We start from the raw sequence: 13,395 nt of genomic DNA, 5'->3' as shown, positions 1-13,395 counted from the left end.
CTCCATCAGAAGGCACTGCCAGGATTTCCCAGGTCCGGAACAAATGTGGTTTCTTTTGACAAAGTTCATAATTTATGTCCAAATAACACCAAGCAGTTAGCGTTCATTATGCTCCCACAAAACGTGGTGGGGGGGGTTGTAAAATCACGCCGAAAAGCTAAAAAAACCTAGTAAATAATCTATTTACGTTCGTTCAAACATGTCAAACCTTGTTTAGCATTAATCTTTTGGTCCATTTTTAACGTTAAACATCAGTAATATTTTCACACAACCTATCCTATGTCTTGATAAACAATTAATGATAAACTCACGCTTCTCAGATTTATGCGCAGGCGCAAAAAAATGAAGTGATGACATGTCAACTTCCCTGCATTCTAATTTGCTCTCTGTTTATCATAGACGCTTCAAACAACTTTATAAAGATCGTTGACATCTAGTGGAAGCCGTAGGTGTTGCGAAATGAATCCTTTCTCACTATGGTATCTATAAAACAATGACACTAAATAGTACAGTCACAAAATTCACATTTTTTTAAATCTATTTTTCACAGGTTTTTGCCTGCAATATGAGTTTTGTTATACTTACAGACACCATTCAAACTGTTTTAGAAAATTCAGAGTGTTTTCTATCCGAATGTGTTAATAATATGCATATCCTAGCTTCTGAGTTGGTGTAGGAGGCAGTTAAAAATGGGCACATATTTTTTTCAAAATTTCTCAATACTGCCCCCGAGCCCCAACATGCCCCATTTAAAAAATGTAGCCTAAAATGACATACCCAAATTTAGCGGCCTGTAGCTCAGGCCCTGAAGCAAGGATATGCATATTCTTGGTACCATTTGAAAGGAACCTCTTTGAAGTTTGTGGAAATGTGAAAGGAATGTAGTGGAATAATACACAATAGATCTGGTAAAAGATAATACAAAGAAAAACCCAACTGTTCTTTTGTATTTTTTTGTACCATCATCTTTGAAATGCAAGAGAAAGGCCATAATGTATTATTCCAGCCCAAGTGCAATTTATATTTTGGCCACTAGATGGCATCAGTGTATGTGCAAAGTTTTATACTGATCCAATGAACCATTGCATTTCTGTTCAAAATGTTGTATCAAGACTGCCCAAATGTGCCTAATTTGTTTTTTAATAACTTTTCATGTTCAAAATTGTGCACTCTCCTCAAACAACAGCATGGTATTGTTTCACTGTAATAGCTCCTGTAAATGTAACACTGCTGTTAGATTAACAAGAATTTAAACTTTCTGCCAATATCAGATATGTCTATGTCCTGGGAAATGTTCTTGTTACTTAAAACCTCATGCTAATCGCATTAGCCTATGTTAGCTCAAATGTCCCATGGAAGGGACACCGATCCTGAAGAAGTTCAGGTTCTCTCAAACGATCTGAAGGTGTATCAGAGGGCCTCCTCGGCTAGAGTTAATTGGGAAAAGAGTGAATCACTGTGGGCAGGTCAGCTTCAAATAGGGTCCGCTCCATGTTTATCAAGGGAGCTTCAATGGGGCAGAGATGGGATAAAGACTTTGGTTTTGTTTCTAGGCTCTGATGTCTTTCTAAAAAGAACTGGGAGAGTTTAGTGGAGAAGGTGTGTGCCAGATTGTCTATGTGGAAATGGGTGCTTCTACTGCTGTCTTATAGGAGAAGGGTGCTGGTAGCTAATAACCTAGCCCGGCTTCAAGCAGCCCAGAGACTATTGTACAGTGACGATTCTAGCTGGAGTGCGGGCTGTTTGGGCTTAGACAAGTACCTTTTCCTCTTGAAGCGAGAGGAGTGTGATTTGTCTGGCCTGACTCCATTCTATGAGTTTGCTATGCAGGCTTGGAGAGTTTCCGACATGTCCTGTAAGGCCTGCACCCCACCAGGGATGTGGATTTTTGAAGTGCCTCTTTTCATAACACTGTCATCCAGTCCCGTGTTATGGGTTCAGCCAGCCTACATTGTTGCCTGTTAGGTGTGGAGTGTACCAAGCTTGGCCATCTGATGCGGAACAGAAGAAGATCATTGGAGGAGCTGGGAGAAAGAGCAGGGATCCGATTGTCTCGCCTACTGAGGAAGGTCGTAGCTGAGGTCTGCGATTCCTTGCCAGTACTTCATCGGCAGTATGTGACTGATACTTCCAATTCTGATCGGTGGATGGAGGGTCTGGATTATGTGTTCCCTGCACTGAATGTTAGTGCTGTGGCGGAGGCAGTAGATGAGGACATGGGGATGCTGCTTTCCTACGATACCCCCGAGCTGAGGGAGTTCAAGGCAGTGGGAAAGAGCCCATGTACATAATATGTGTAAAAGTGTCCCATGCTTATTCACTGGAAGGGGTAAAATTGATGAGGTGGGAGGGTGTGTTTGGTCCAGGTGCTTCCCCAAAAGCCTGTTGGCGGTCTTTATACAAACTGCCTATTGATAAGAGGACATCTGACCTCCAATGGAGGATAATACACGGAGCTATAGCCACCAACATGCATCTGGTACACCTTGCTCCTACTGTTGGGGAGGGATGTCTGGCACATCTGTTTTTACAATGTCCCAGGTTGGTCGGGATGATTGACCTGATCACCAGTTGGTTCTCAGCTCTGCGAGAGGTTTTCTCTTCCCAACTGTTTATATTTGGGCCAAAATACAGGTTTAGTCTGAGGATGTAGTTCTCTTGCTTAACTTTGTGTCAGGGGCAGCTAAATTAGCAGCTTGGAAGACACGAAAGAACAGTATTCAGGGACAGGGGTCTGTGGATGTGGTGGGAATGCTGGAGGGGATGTTGGCAGTGTTTGCCTATTACAAAATGGTTGATAACATTAGGCTGTTTATGAGTATACAGTGAGGGAACAAAGTATTTGATCCCCTGCTGATTTTGTATGTTTGCCCACTGACAAAGAAATGATCAGTCTATAATTTTAATGGTAGGTTTATTTGAACATTGAGAGACAGAATAACAACAAACAAATCCAGAAAAACACATGTCAAAAATGTATAAATTGATTTGCATTTTAATGCGGGAAATAAGTATTTGACCCCTCTGCAAAACAATACTTAGTACTTGGTGGCAAAACCCTTGTTGGCAATCACAGAGGTCAGACGTTTCTTGTAGTTGGCCACCATGTTTGCATACATCTCAAGAGGGATTTTGTCCCACTCCTCTTTGCAGATCTTCTCCAAGTCATTAAAGTTTCGAGGCTGACGTTTGGCAACTCGAACCTTCAGCTCCCTCCACAGATTTTCTATGGGATTAAGGTCTGGAGACTGGCTAGGCCACTCCAGGACCTTAATGTGCTTTTTCTTGAGCCACTCCTTTGTTGCCTTGGCCGTGTGTTTTGGGTCATTGTCATGCTGGAATACCCATCCACAACCCATTTTCAATGCCCTGGCAGAGGGAAGGAGGTTCTCACCCAAGATTTAACGGTACATGGCCCCGTCCATTGTCCCTTTGATGCGGTGAAGTTGTCCTGTCCCCTTAGCAGAAAAACACCCCCAAAGCATAATGTTTCCACCTCCATGTTTGACGGTGGGGATGGTGTTCTTGGGGTCATAGGCAGCATTCCTCCTCCTCCAAACACGGCGAGTTGAGTTGATGCCAAAGAGCTCCATTTTGGTCTCATCTGACCACAACACTTTCACCCAGTTGTCCTCTGAATCATTCATATGTTCATTGGCAAACTTCAGATGGGCAGGATTTCAGGCGCTGCAGGATTTCAGTCCTTCACGGCGTAGTGTGTTACCAGTTATTTTCTTGGTGACTATGGTCCCAGCTGCCTTGAGATCATTGACAAGATCCTCCCGTGTAGTTCTGGGCTGATTCCTCACTGTTCTCATGATCATTGCAACTCCACGAGGTGAGATCTTGCATGGAGCCCCAGGCCGAGGGAGAATGACAGTCCTTTTGTGTTTCTTCCATTTGCGAATAATCGCACCAACTGTTGTCACCTTCTCACCAAGCTCCTTGGCGATGGTCTTGTAGCCCATTCCAGCCTTGTGTAGGTCTACAATCTTGTCCCTGACATCCTTGGAGAGCTCTTTGGTCTTGGCCATGGTGGAGAGTTTGGAATCTGATTGATTGATTGCTTCTGTGGACAGGTGTCTTTTATACAGGTAACAAGCTGAGATTAGGAGCACTCCCTTTATGAGTGTGCTCCTAATATCAGTTCGTTACCTGTGTAAAAGACACCTGGGAGCCAGAAATCTTTCTGGTTGAGAGGGGGTCAAATACTTATTTCCCTCATTAATAAAATGCAAATCAATTTATAAAATTTTTGACATGTGTTTTTCTGGATTTTTGTTGTTGTTATTCTGTCTCTCACTGTTCAAATAAACCTACCATTAAAATTATAGACTGATCATTACTTTGTCAGTGGGCAAATGTACAAAATCAGCAGGGGATCAAATACTTTTTTCCCTCACTGTATGAGGTATTTAGAGGCTGTTGTGTTTAGTTAATGTGGAGAAAGATCTGGACAGGGCCTGGTGGAACCGGTAGAGCAGGTTGGCTGCATTCCAATTAAAGGCGCAGTAGAGACTGCTGCACCATACTGATGTCGGCTGGAGGTAACCTGTATGCGCACTGCTGAGGAAAGCTGGCGGATTAGGGTTGGACGGGAAGCTGTTCCTCTTGAGGCTGGAGAGGCTGAGTACAGCAGGTCTCTCAGAGTTTTACTCTGCAGTGCTGAAGGCCTGGCAGCTGATAAGGTCCACATGAGAATGGGGTGTGGAGCCTGGGTTGTGGGTGTTGGAGGAGCCTATCTTCCACAACCCAGCCATCCTTTTGAAATCGGTTCAGTTGGCCACCCTGCAGAGGCGACTGATGGCAGCAGGTTTACTAAGGCTGGGTGACCTGCGGCTGCTGGGGGAGGAGGGGTGGAAAACTCTGGAAGTCATGGCACAACAAACAGGACTAACATCTCTTAGGCTGCTGGAGAGATTCATGGGGGAGGTGAAGGAGGCACTGTCTGAGCTGGTAAGGTGAGTGTTTGGGTGAGAGGTAAAGCCCTTTACAACCTCTGCATTAACGTGAGGAACATTAGGAGCCTAACAGGAGTGAAGGCACATCAGTGGCAGGAGATATGTGGGGAGGAGAGTATGGTGGGTTTTAGAGGGGGCTCTATAAACTCCCAGTACCAAAGAGGTCAGGGGACCTCCAGTGGAGGGTTCTACATGGAGCCCTAGCCACTAACAGCTGGTTGGCATGGGTCGACCCGGGAGTCGGACAGGGGTGTTCTTTCTGTGTCATGAGGGAAACTGTGCATCATGAGTTTTCTGTGTGTGCCAGCTAAATGCCATTAATGTCTCTGTCTGTGTGAGAGGTTGGGGTGGAGTTTACTGTCGGGATGTGTGGAGATGTTTCAGGAGATGTGGTGTGTCGGGGATTAGGGCTAGGATTTGGGGGGAGGGGGGTGTCTGTACAGCTGAGGAAGATGGGTTGGATTTACGGTTTTGGTTATTGTGATGTGTGATGTTGTTTTGTATCGTGCGGTAGAGGACAAGGTGAGTATGCAGCAAACCGGATATTTGTTTTTTAAAGGTGAGTGGGGGGGGGGGGGGGCTGAGGTTTTAATGAAATGAGGATGCATCGTTAAAGAAAGACAAAAGTTTTAAAAAGTATCTCTCTCTCTCTTTCTCTTTATATTCTACCCTCTCCTCTCTCTCTCTCTCCCTCTCTCGTTCTGTTTATTCCTTTATTTCTATTCTACTCTCTCTTCTCTCTCCCCTCTCTCTCTCTCTCTCTCTCTCTCTCTCTCTCTCTCTTCCTGTCTCTCTTTATATTCTACCCTCTCCTCTCTCTCTCTCGCTCTTTCTGTTTATTTCTGTATTTCTATTCTACTCTCTCCTCTCTCTCTGTCCCCCTTCTCTCTCTCTTTCTCTCTCTCTCTCTCCGATGGCAGTCACATCCTGCTTTCACACACTTCCTGTGAAAGGCCACTACCCTTCTTCACAACCAGAGAAAACCCTGTTGATTAAAACCTCTGACAGACACACAAGCCCTGAGCCCTGACATTTGAGTGTGTTTTTCTGCAGTGGGTCTCCGCTGTGCGTCCGTCTCCATCACCTTAACACAATGGGGACGCCTGTGACACATCAGTAAGAAGAGCCAGAGCGCTAATCGATAGCATCTGCAGCGCTGAGCGGCACGGGGCAGATAGAGTCACTGACTCACAAACACTGTCACTGTAACTGTCAACGGCCCGGTGACACAAAGCTGCTCAGTACAACTCTACCTCAACAGAGTCTGGTGATGTCTGAAGACTACCTAAAGAGTCAGGCTAATGGGGAATTTAAGATCACTAGTGTATAGGGCACTATTATAGTGCACTATTATAGTGCAGAGGATCACTTTAATGGGGAACTGGGGCTGGGGCTGGGACTGGGACTGGGACTGGGACTGGGGCTGGGACTGGGGCTGGGGGAGGATGGGTGGTTTGTAGAGCTGAAGGTAAGGCACTGGGGTAGTGAATAAAAATGGGTGTTGGATATGCTATGTTTGGCATTATAAACCAGTAGTTTGTATCCTGAATGCTGATTGGCTAAAACAGACACCTTAATGACAGTCATATAGTTCACAGCAAGTGTTCACATTACTGTGTACTAATGGCCAGGCCATACAAAGAGCTCTGTGAAGGCTGTCATTTTGAAGCAGGCGGCTTCGGCAAGGTGGCTCGGTCACACTAAAGCATAAACACATGGTATGTACATCAGACACCAGTTACATACATCACTGGAGAATGGGAGGAAAGTTCTGAGGGGAATGGGGAAAGAAGAACAACGTACTGTATGTCTGGCTTTGACTCAAATAGCCAATCAATGGTTGGTGAAGACACAAAGTGCATTTTCAATCATTAATTGAATGACCTGCAACACAATCACCATGGAGAGAGAATTCTACCGTCCCTTCAACTGAGACATGCTGGTCAGTACTAACCCTGGCAGAGAGGGGGGGGAGAGAATTCTACCGTCCCTTCAACTGAGACATGCTGGTCAGTACTAACCCTGGCAGAGAAGGGGGGGGAGAGAATTCTACCGTCCCTTCAACTGAGACATGCTGGTCAGTACTAACCCTGGCAGAGAAGGGGGGGGAGAGAATTCTACCGTCCCTTCAACTGAGACATGCTGGTCAGTACTAACCCTGGCAGAGAGGGGGGGGGGGAGAATTCTACCGTCCCTTCAACTGAGACATGCTGGTCAGGGGGGGGGGTGCATGTGTGTGTGTGCATGCATGCGTATATGTGTGTTGGACTGGAACATGGTTTTGGAGCACCGCAGCCTGTCAAAGCGCGGTCAGCGAGTCAGAGGGAGGACAGCTGTGCCTTCTGGCTCCATCCACAGACACACTTCACAGAAGCACTAACCCTAACCTTTACATGTGCTGCTAGAACTATGTCATCTACATTCACTAATACACACACACACACACAACCACACACATCTAGACATTCTCACGGAGGAGATAGAGGGGGAGCTGGAAGGAGAGAGGATAGGTCATAGATGGACAGATGACGGTAGAGTAGAGAGATAGAGAAACAGTGACTAATAGTGCTCTCTGATATCTCTAATAGGGGAACAAAATTATGGTTATTTCTCTCCTTATCGTTACCAGTTAGGAGTAAGTCGCATTCTAATCTCTGTAATGGCTTTAACAAGAATGAATTAGCCACGTGTCTGAGTGGCACACACACACACACACACACACACACACACACACACACACACACACACACACACACACACACACACACACACACACACACACACACACACACACACACACACACACACACACACACACACACACTGAACTATTCCTGTAGCAACTAAACCCACTGTAGGTGTTACAATAACTTTTCTAGAACAGTGTTTACGTCTTGGTCAAATTGGTTGAAGTCTCTGGCTGCATTGCTTTTCTCTCTGACATTCAGAGATAGATCTGAATACGCCATATGGCTAATGCTAGCCAGGTCAATGTGGGAAATATGTTATAGCTCTTCATTTCAAAAACATGTGGCAGATAATAAAACAGTTCAGGTGCACTGAAGCATCGCCCCTCAAAACAGACTTTAAATGGATTATTCCCTTAAGGCCACTAGGAGCTCTGACAATGAAACAGTGTGTCTGAGAAGGTAAGAGGGGCTGGAGGCGTCGTTTGAATTCTCTCTGAGTGGACATCAAAGGTCTGGAGCATCTCGGAGTACAACAGGCTGAGTCCGTGGAGAGGTATTTTAATGATGACTGATGGTGCTGAGAGTGGTTGGGTGAGATATGATGGGGCACCTACAGTACTCATATGTTGGGATTCAACAGTCACTAAGACATGACTGGTAACCTGAAATCTGGCGTTTTGTTAACAATGATGCCGTTAATTCATATAGCCTATTTGTGTGTATATCTTGTTCATTATGTTTATCGAGTCGATTCGTTTTTTTATGTTCTACGCATCTTGTTTTATATGGTAATTGGGAATTTGAAATTCGTACCATCAATTAAAAATGATTATATAAATGGATGTATTTTGTGCTGAAACATGAGTTATTGAGAACAAGGCATCTGTTCCCCATCTCTATTGTCATAAAACTAATAGAGGAGTCTAATTATTCTGGCAGAACGGAACCATCTTCAACAAATTGCTCTATATACCTGGCTGTCACACTGCAACGTCGCCCTACTGTTCCCAGTATATTTACAGCAGCTGTAACCAAAACAAAGGCGCTTTCAGACGGAGGCGCGCCTCAGGTGAGTTGATGAGTAACCCTGTGTGGTGGCAGAGAGACTGCTGTGTGGGAGATTGGAAAAGGGAGAGGAGGGAGAGAAGAGCGTGGTTCCTGTTAAAAATGCCTCCTTTTCGGAGCGGACCTGTGGCTTTTGACACTCCTGTTTGGGAATGAAACCGGCTATAACAGGAACTTTTAGCTGTGGAAAGCCACAAGTCAAGGTACATTCAGAGGGGATAGAGGTAGACAGAGGTAGCGACACAGGAGGTCACAGACTTTCCAACGCAAAAGAAAAGTTGTTGTAAGATAAAGTTCTAAAACACTTAACGTATAAAAAAACACTTGACGTGTCTAATAGCAGAAGTTCAGTGAAGCAGTTCAACTTACAGAAAAATGCCCATAGCTATGCTAATTAATTTTGAACTATCCCCCTACCAGTGTTATAGCATCCCTCCAGAGAGAAGTTATACAGTACCCAGTTATTTTAGAGGGGCTGTAGACTCAGGTGTACGTACGGCACAGGAGTAGGTGTGTCTAGTTTAATTACTACAGAGGAAGAGAGAGAGAGAGCTCCGTTTCAACTGAGGAGAGAACCTGACAGCTGTGTCCTGACTGGACCTCACGCACACACGCACACACTCACAAGCGCATGTGTACATACGCACACACAAAAACAAACATACGCGCGTACACACACGTGCATGCGTACACACATACACATGACAGACACATGATCGCATGCATGCACACACACACACACACACACACACACACACACACACACACACACACACACACACACACACACACACACACACACACACACACACACACACACACACACACACACACACACACATGATACTGAGTGTAATAGGAATGGAGTAAAGAGACTGATAGAGACTGGGGGATAGCCTCACAAGGATTTGATTGTGATTTGCATAGAATTAGGAATTTGAATACTAGAATGGTAATGAACCTTCTTATGACAAAGGTCAGCCATTTTGGTCAGGGAGTTGGTCAAGCATGGTTTGCCAATACTCTGATAAGATGTTCTGTAAAGGAATGAATTGGAAGAATTTATCTGCATTATGTGTTTCTTAGCTAGCTAGCCAGACAGTTTTAGAGGAATTATGTATTATTATTTATTTTTCGAATTAAGTGCCAATATGCCAAAATTCCATTCAAATGATGCAGCCAATCCACGGCCAAACACTGGCTGAAATCAGTTGATGATAGGACTTAGAGAAGTTGTAAATATAATAATACTCACAGCTTTCCAAGAAAACAGCATTTTAGACATTTATGGTCTGTTTCTATATATTTTAGAGGCTATTTAACACATTTTAATTATAAATACACAGTTTCTGATATTTTAGAATCTTTACTTTATTTTCCTGCACAAGTAAAATCAGGATTATGGCTCTACTGCCATTCATTTCTATTAGACTGGTTTGGATTTCTCCCTGACCAATATGGCTGCCATTTTCACTCCTTCTATAACTTTGAGAGTTTATGACATAGCCCCTATAGTAATGAAACATGATCTCTATGGTGATTGGAGTGCATGAGCTGGGTAGAACATCTCCAATTACAATGTGAGCCTGCTCTAAACCGCTGCACCACCAGTCACAATGTAACACTCCCCACCCCAAAACAAGAAACAAGGGAGTCTTTTTATCAAGTCTGACCCTTGGAATGAATGATAACTCATTATAGTGGGACCATCTTTTCAAGCAACGGTCTGCAATCATCTGACTATCAGGTGATCTGAAATCGGCGTTCTGCCATACAATTCTATACCCGGAACCACTGCTGGCTCCCAACAATGCCTTTTGTTTCTGCTTCCAAGACATCCAGTCAGTCACTCTCCCTGAATCAATTTAGTCTGAGAGCCAGACAGACAGAGGGAGACAGGCCTGGTTCAGAATGGGCTCTAAATGAGGTGACGTGGCTCCAGTCCAGAGAGCAGTAGAGGGCAGAGTAATGACTATCTGAAGATGGACACCTATTCACGAGCACCACCACATCTGGTATTTTTAGTGGCAAATGGTGGACTGGTGGTTTTTATCCCCACTATCAAACCACTAGGTGGCAGAACTACCACAAACAGTTGTTTCATCTTACATACAGGCCTATTTGAATGTAAATTTATTAGACATCACAAGAAAATCTGTATGATGCACACCCTGGCTAAGCTGTATTACATCCTGACCCTGGCTATGAAGTCAGAGAGGGATGAGAGAGAGAGAGAGAGAGAGAGAGAGAGAGAGAGAGAGATGATAGAGATAGAGGGAGAGAGATGATAGAGATAGAGAGAGAGAGATGATAGAGAGAGAGAGAGAGAGAGAGAGAGAAATGAGAGAGAGAGATGATAGAGAGAGAGAGATGATAGAGATAGAGAGAGAGAGATGATAGAGATAGAGAGAGAGAGAGAGAGAGAGAGAGAGAGAAATGAGAGAGAGAGAGAGAGAGAGAGAGAGAGAAATGAGAGAGAGAGAGAAATGAGAGAGAGAGAGAGAGAGAGAGAGAGATGAAGAGAGAGAGAGAGAGAGAGAGAGAGAGAGAGAGAGAGAGAGAGAGAGAGAGATGGAGCAGGGAGTAGGCTAGTCAGCAACGTGGTGTAATCATAGAGCTCCTGGCTGTCTGTGTCACTGATCTGACAGGCTGTTGGCCCAGCATAAAACAGGGTCAGGAGACCAGCTGACCAGGCCAAGCCAGAGGGAATACTACCTGGGTGGGGAGGTGGTGGATGGGGAATGGGTGTGAGCACTGTGAGGAGGGAATACACAATGGATAAACAGCAAGGAAGACAGAGAGGAGAGATTGAAGTGAGTACCAGTAGTGCAGAAATAAATTCAGTTCCATATGAATATACACCTATACACCCACATGCACATGCACACACAGAAGCACACATACACATTATCCAGCTCTTGGTCATTGGCTATGCTGCTCCCAGCCAGTAAATTGTTCTGTGTTGGAGAGCTTAGAGATGCATGAGAGAGCCTGGGAACAGTCCCATTCTTATTGAATGTGGAGGCTTGGCCCAGCCAGCAGGATCACCTGCTAATACAGAGAGGGGAGCAGGGAATTACACACATAAAGCTCAGCAAGGAGAGGATAATGGCACACACACACACACACACACACACACACACACACACACACACACACACACACACACACACACACACACACACACACACACACACACACACACACACACACACACACATCCATGCATGCACAAATCTGCACACACTGGATATACACACACTGCGCATGTGAACACGCAACATAGGCATGTGCATAAACAAACAAACAAAAATGTGTCATCACATTCAAACGTGCTGACTTATAACTACTGCATTTGCAATGCAGCTTAACAACAAGAGTGATTGATTGTGATTTCTCTGTTGTACTAAAGGCCTAGTTTTCCAGGGAGCAGGGTCTTCTATCATGAGTACTGTAACAATATGAATGATCTCTTGCATAACCTGGCCTCTGTGAATGTCACGAAGGTTTCCACCTATAGAAAAGAGGTGCTGAAAATAACCCACCCTCACAACAGGAGCCTCTGGCCTACTTCAAAACAGCAACACGCAAATCTGTCTGGAAAACAACATAAAAGCCTGGGCTCTGTTTAACATCACTACATCATTAAAGAAAAGCTCTCTCATGCAGTTTTCTTTCTCCCCTACCTCTCTCTGCTCGTTCTCCCCCTCCCTCCCTTCCATGTTCCAGGCTCTCTGTGCTCTCTCTCTCTCTCTCTCTCTCTCTCTCTCTCTCTCTCTCTCTCTCTCTCTCTCTCTCTCTCTCTCTCTCTCTCTCCTCTCTGTCCCCCCCTCCCTCCCTCCCTCCCTCCCTCCCTCCATGTGAAACGACAACCAGGGATTGTAGAATGTTCCAGGCTCTGTGCTCTCCCTCCCTCCCTCCCTCCCTCCATGTGAGAAGAGAACCAGGGGTTGTAGAATGTTCCAGGCTCTGTGTCTCTGAGGAGCTGTGTGGATCGATGAGGTGTTTAACATCCTCCTTTAGCTTTTTAAAGCCTGCTGAGAACAAGCCCCATGCGGCTGAACCTTGACCCCGCCCGCTTGGCGCCGATCGAAGGCCCGGTCACATGGCTGCCTTATGCAACACTCACGGGAGCCCCGCTCTCCAGGCCACCTCCCACTTCCTGCTCAGACGGTGGTTACCGAGGCAAACCATCGCCCAGGGCAACAAAGTAAAGAGAAGAAGGAGGAGGAAGGCGAGGAGGCGGAGAGTCTGAGACGTGGAGAGATGTGAGCGGAGGGCATGAAATCGATAAGCCCATGCAACAGCATCGCAGCTCATATGCCCACACACTGAGAGACAGATACACACACACACACGTACGCACATGCAGTACGTTCTTCTTAAATGTCAATACCCCCAAAATAAGCTCACATTAAACCAGCACTAGTAATATTTAACGTGCTAGAAAATAAATGTTCTTCTGCCTGCTTAGTCAACTAACCACACACAGAGATATTTATACAGAGCAGGGTGGCAACAGCAAATACCTCCGATATTAAACCTTGTTATGACGGACAGCAGAAGTTAATCACAAAATCTGAAATAGATTCAAGAGGTTGTTGTTTGTGTGGAAAAACTAGTAGGAAAAAGTAATAGATTATATTAAACTGATATTGGTAATGTTAGAGACAAAGGCC

Source organism: Salmo salar, chromosome ssa07 (genome assembly GCF_905237065.1).
Source record: "Salmo salar chromosome ssa07, Ssal_v3.1, whole genome shotgun sequence".
NCBI classification, from domain to species: domain Eukaryota; kingdom Metazoa; phylum Chordata; class Actinopteri; order Salmoniformes; family Salmonidae; genus Salmo; species Salmo salar.
Note: the sequence above shows the minus strand (reverse complement) of the source record.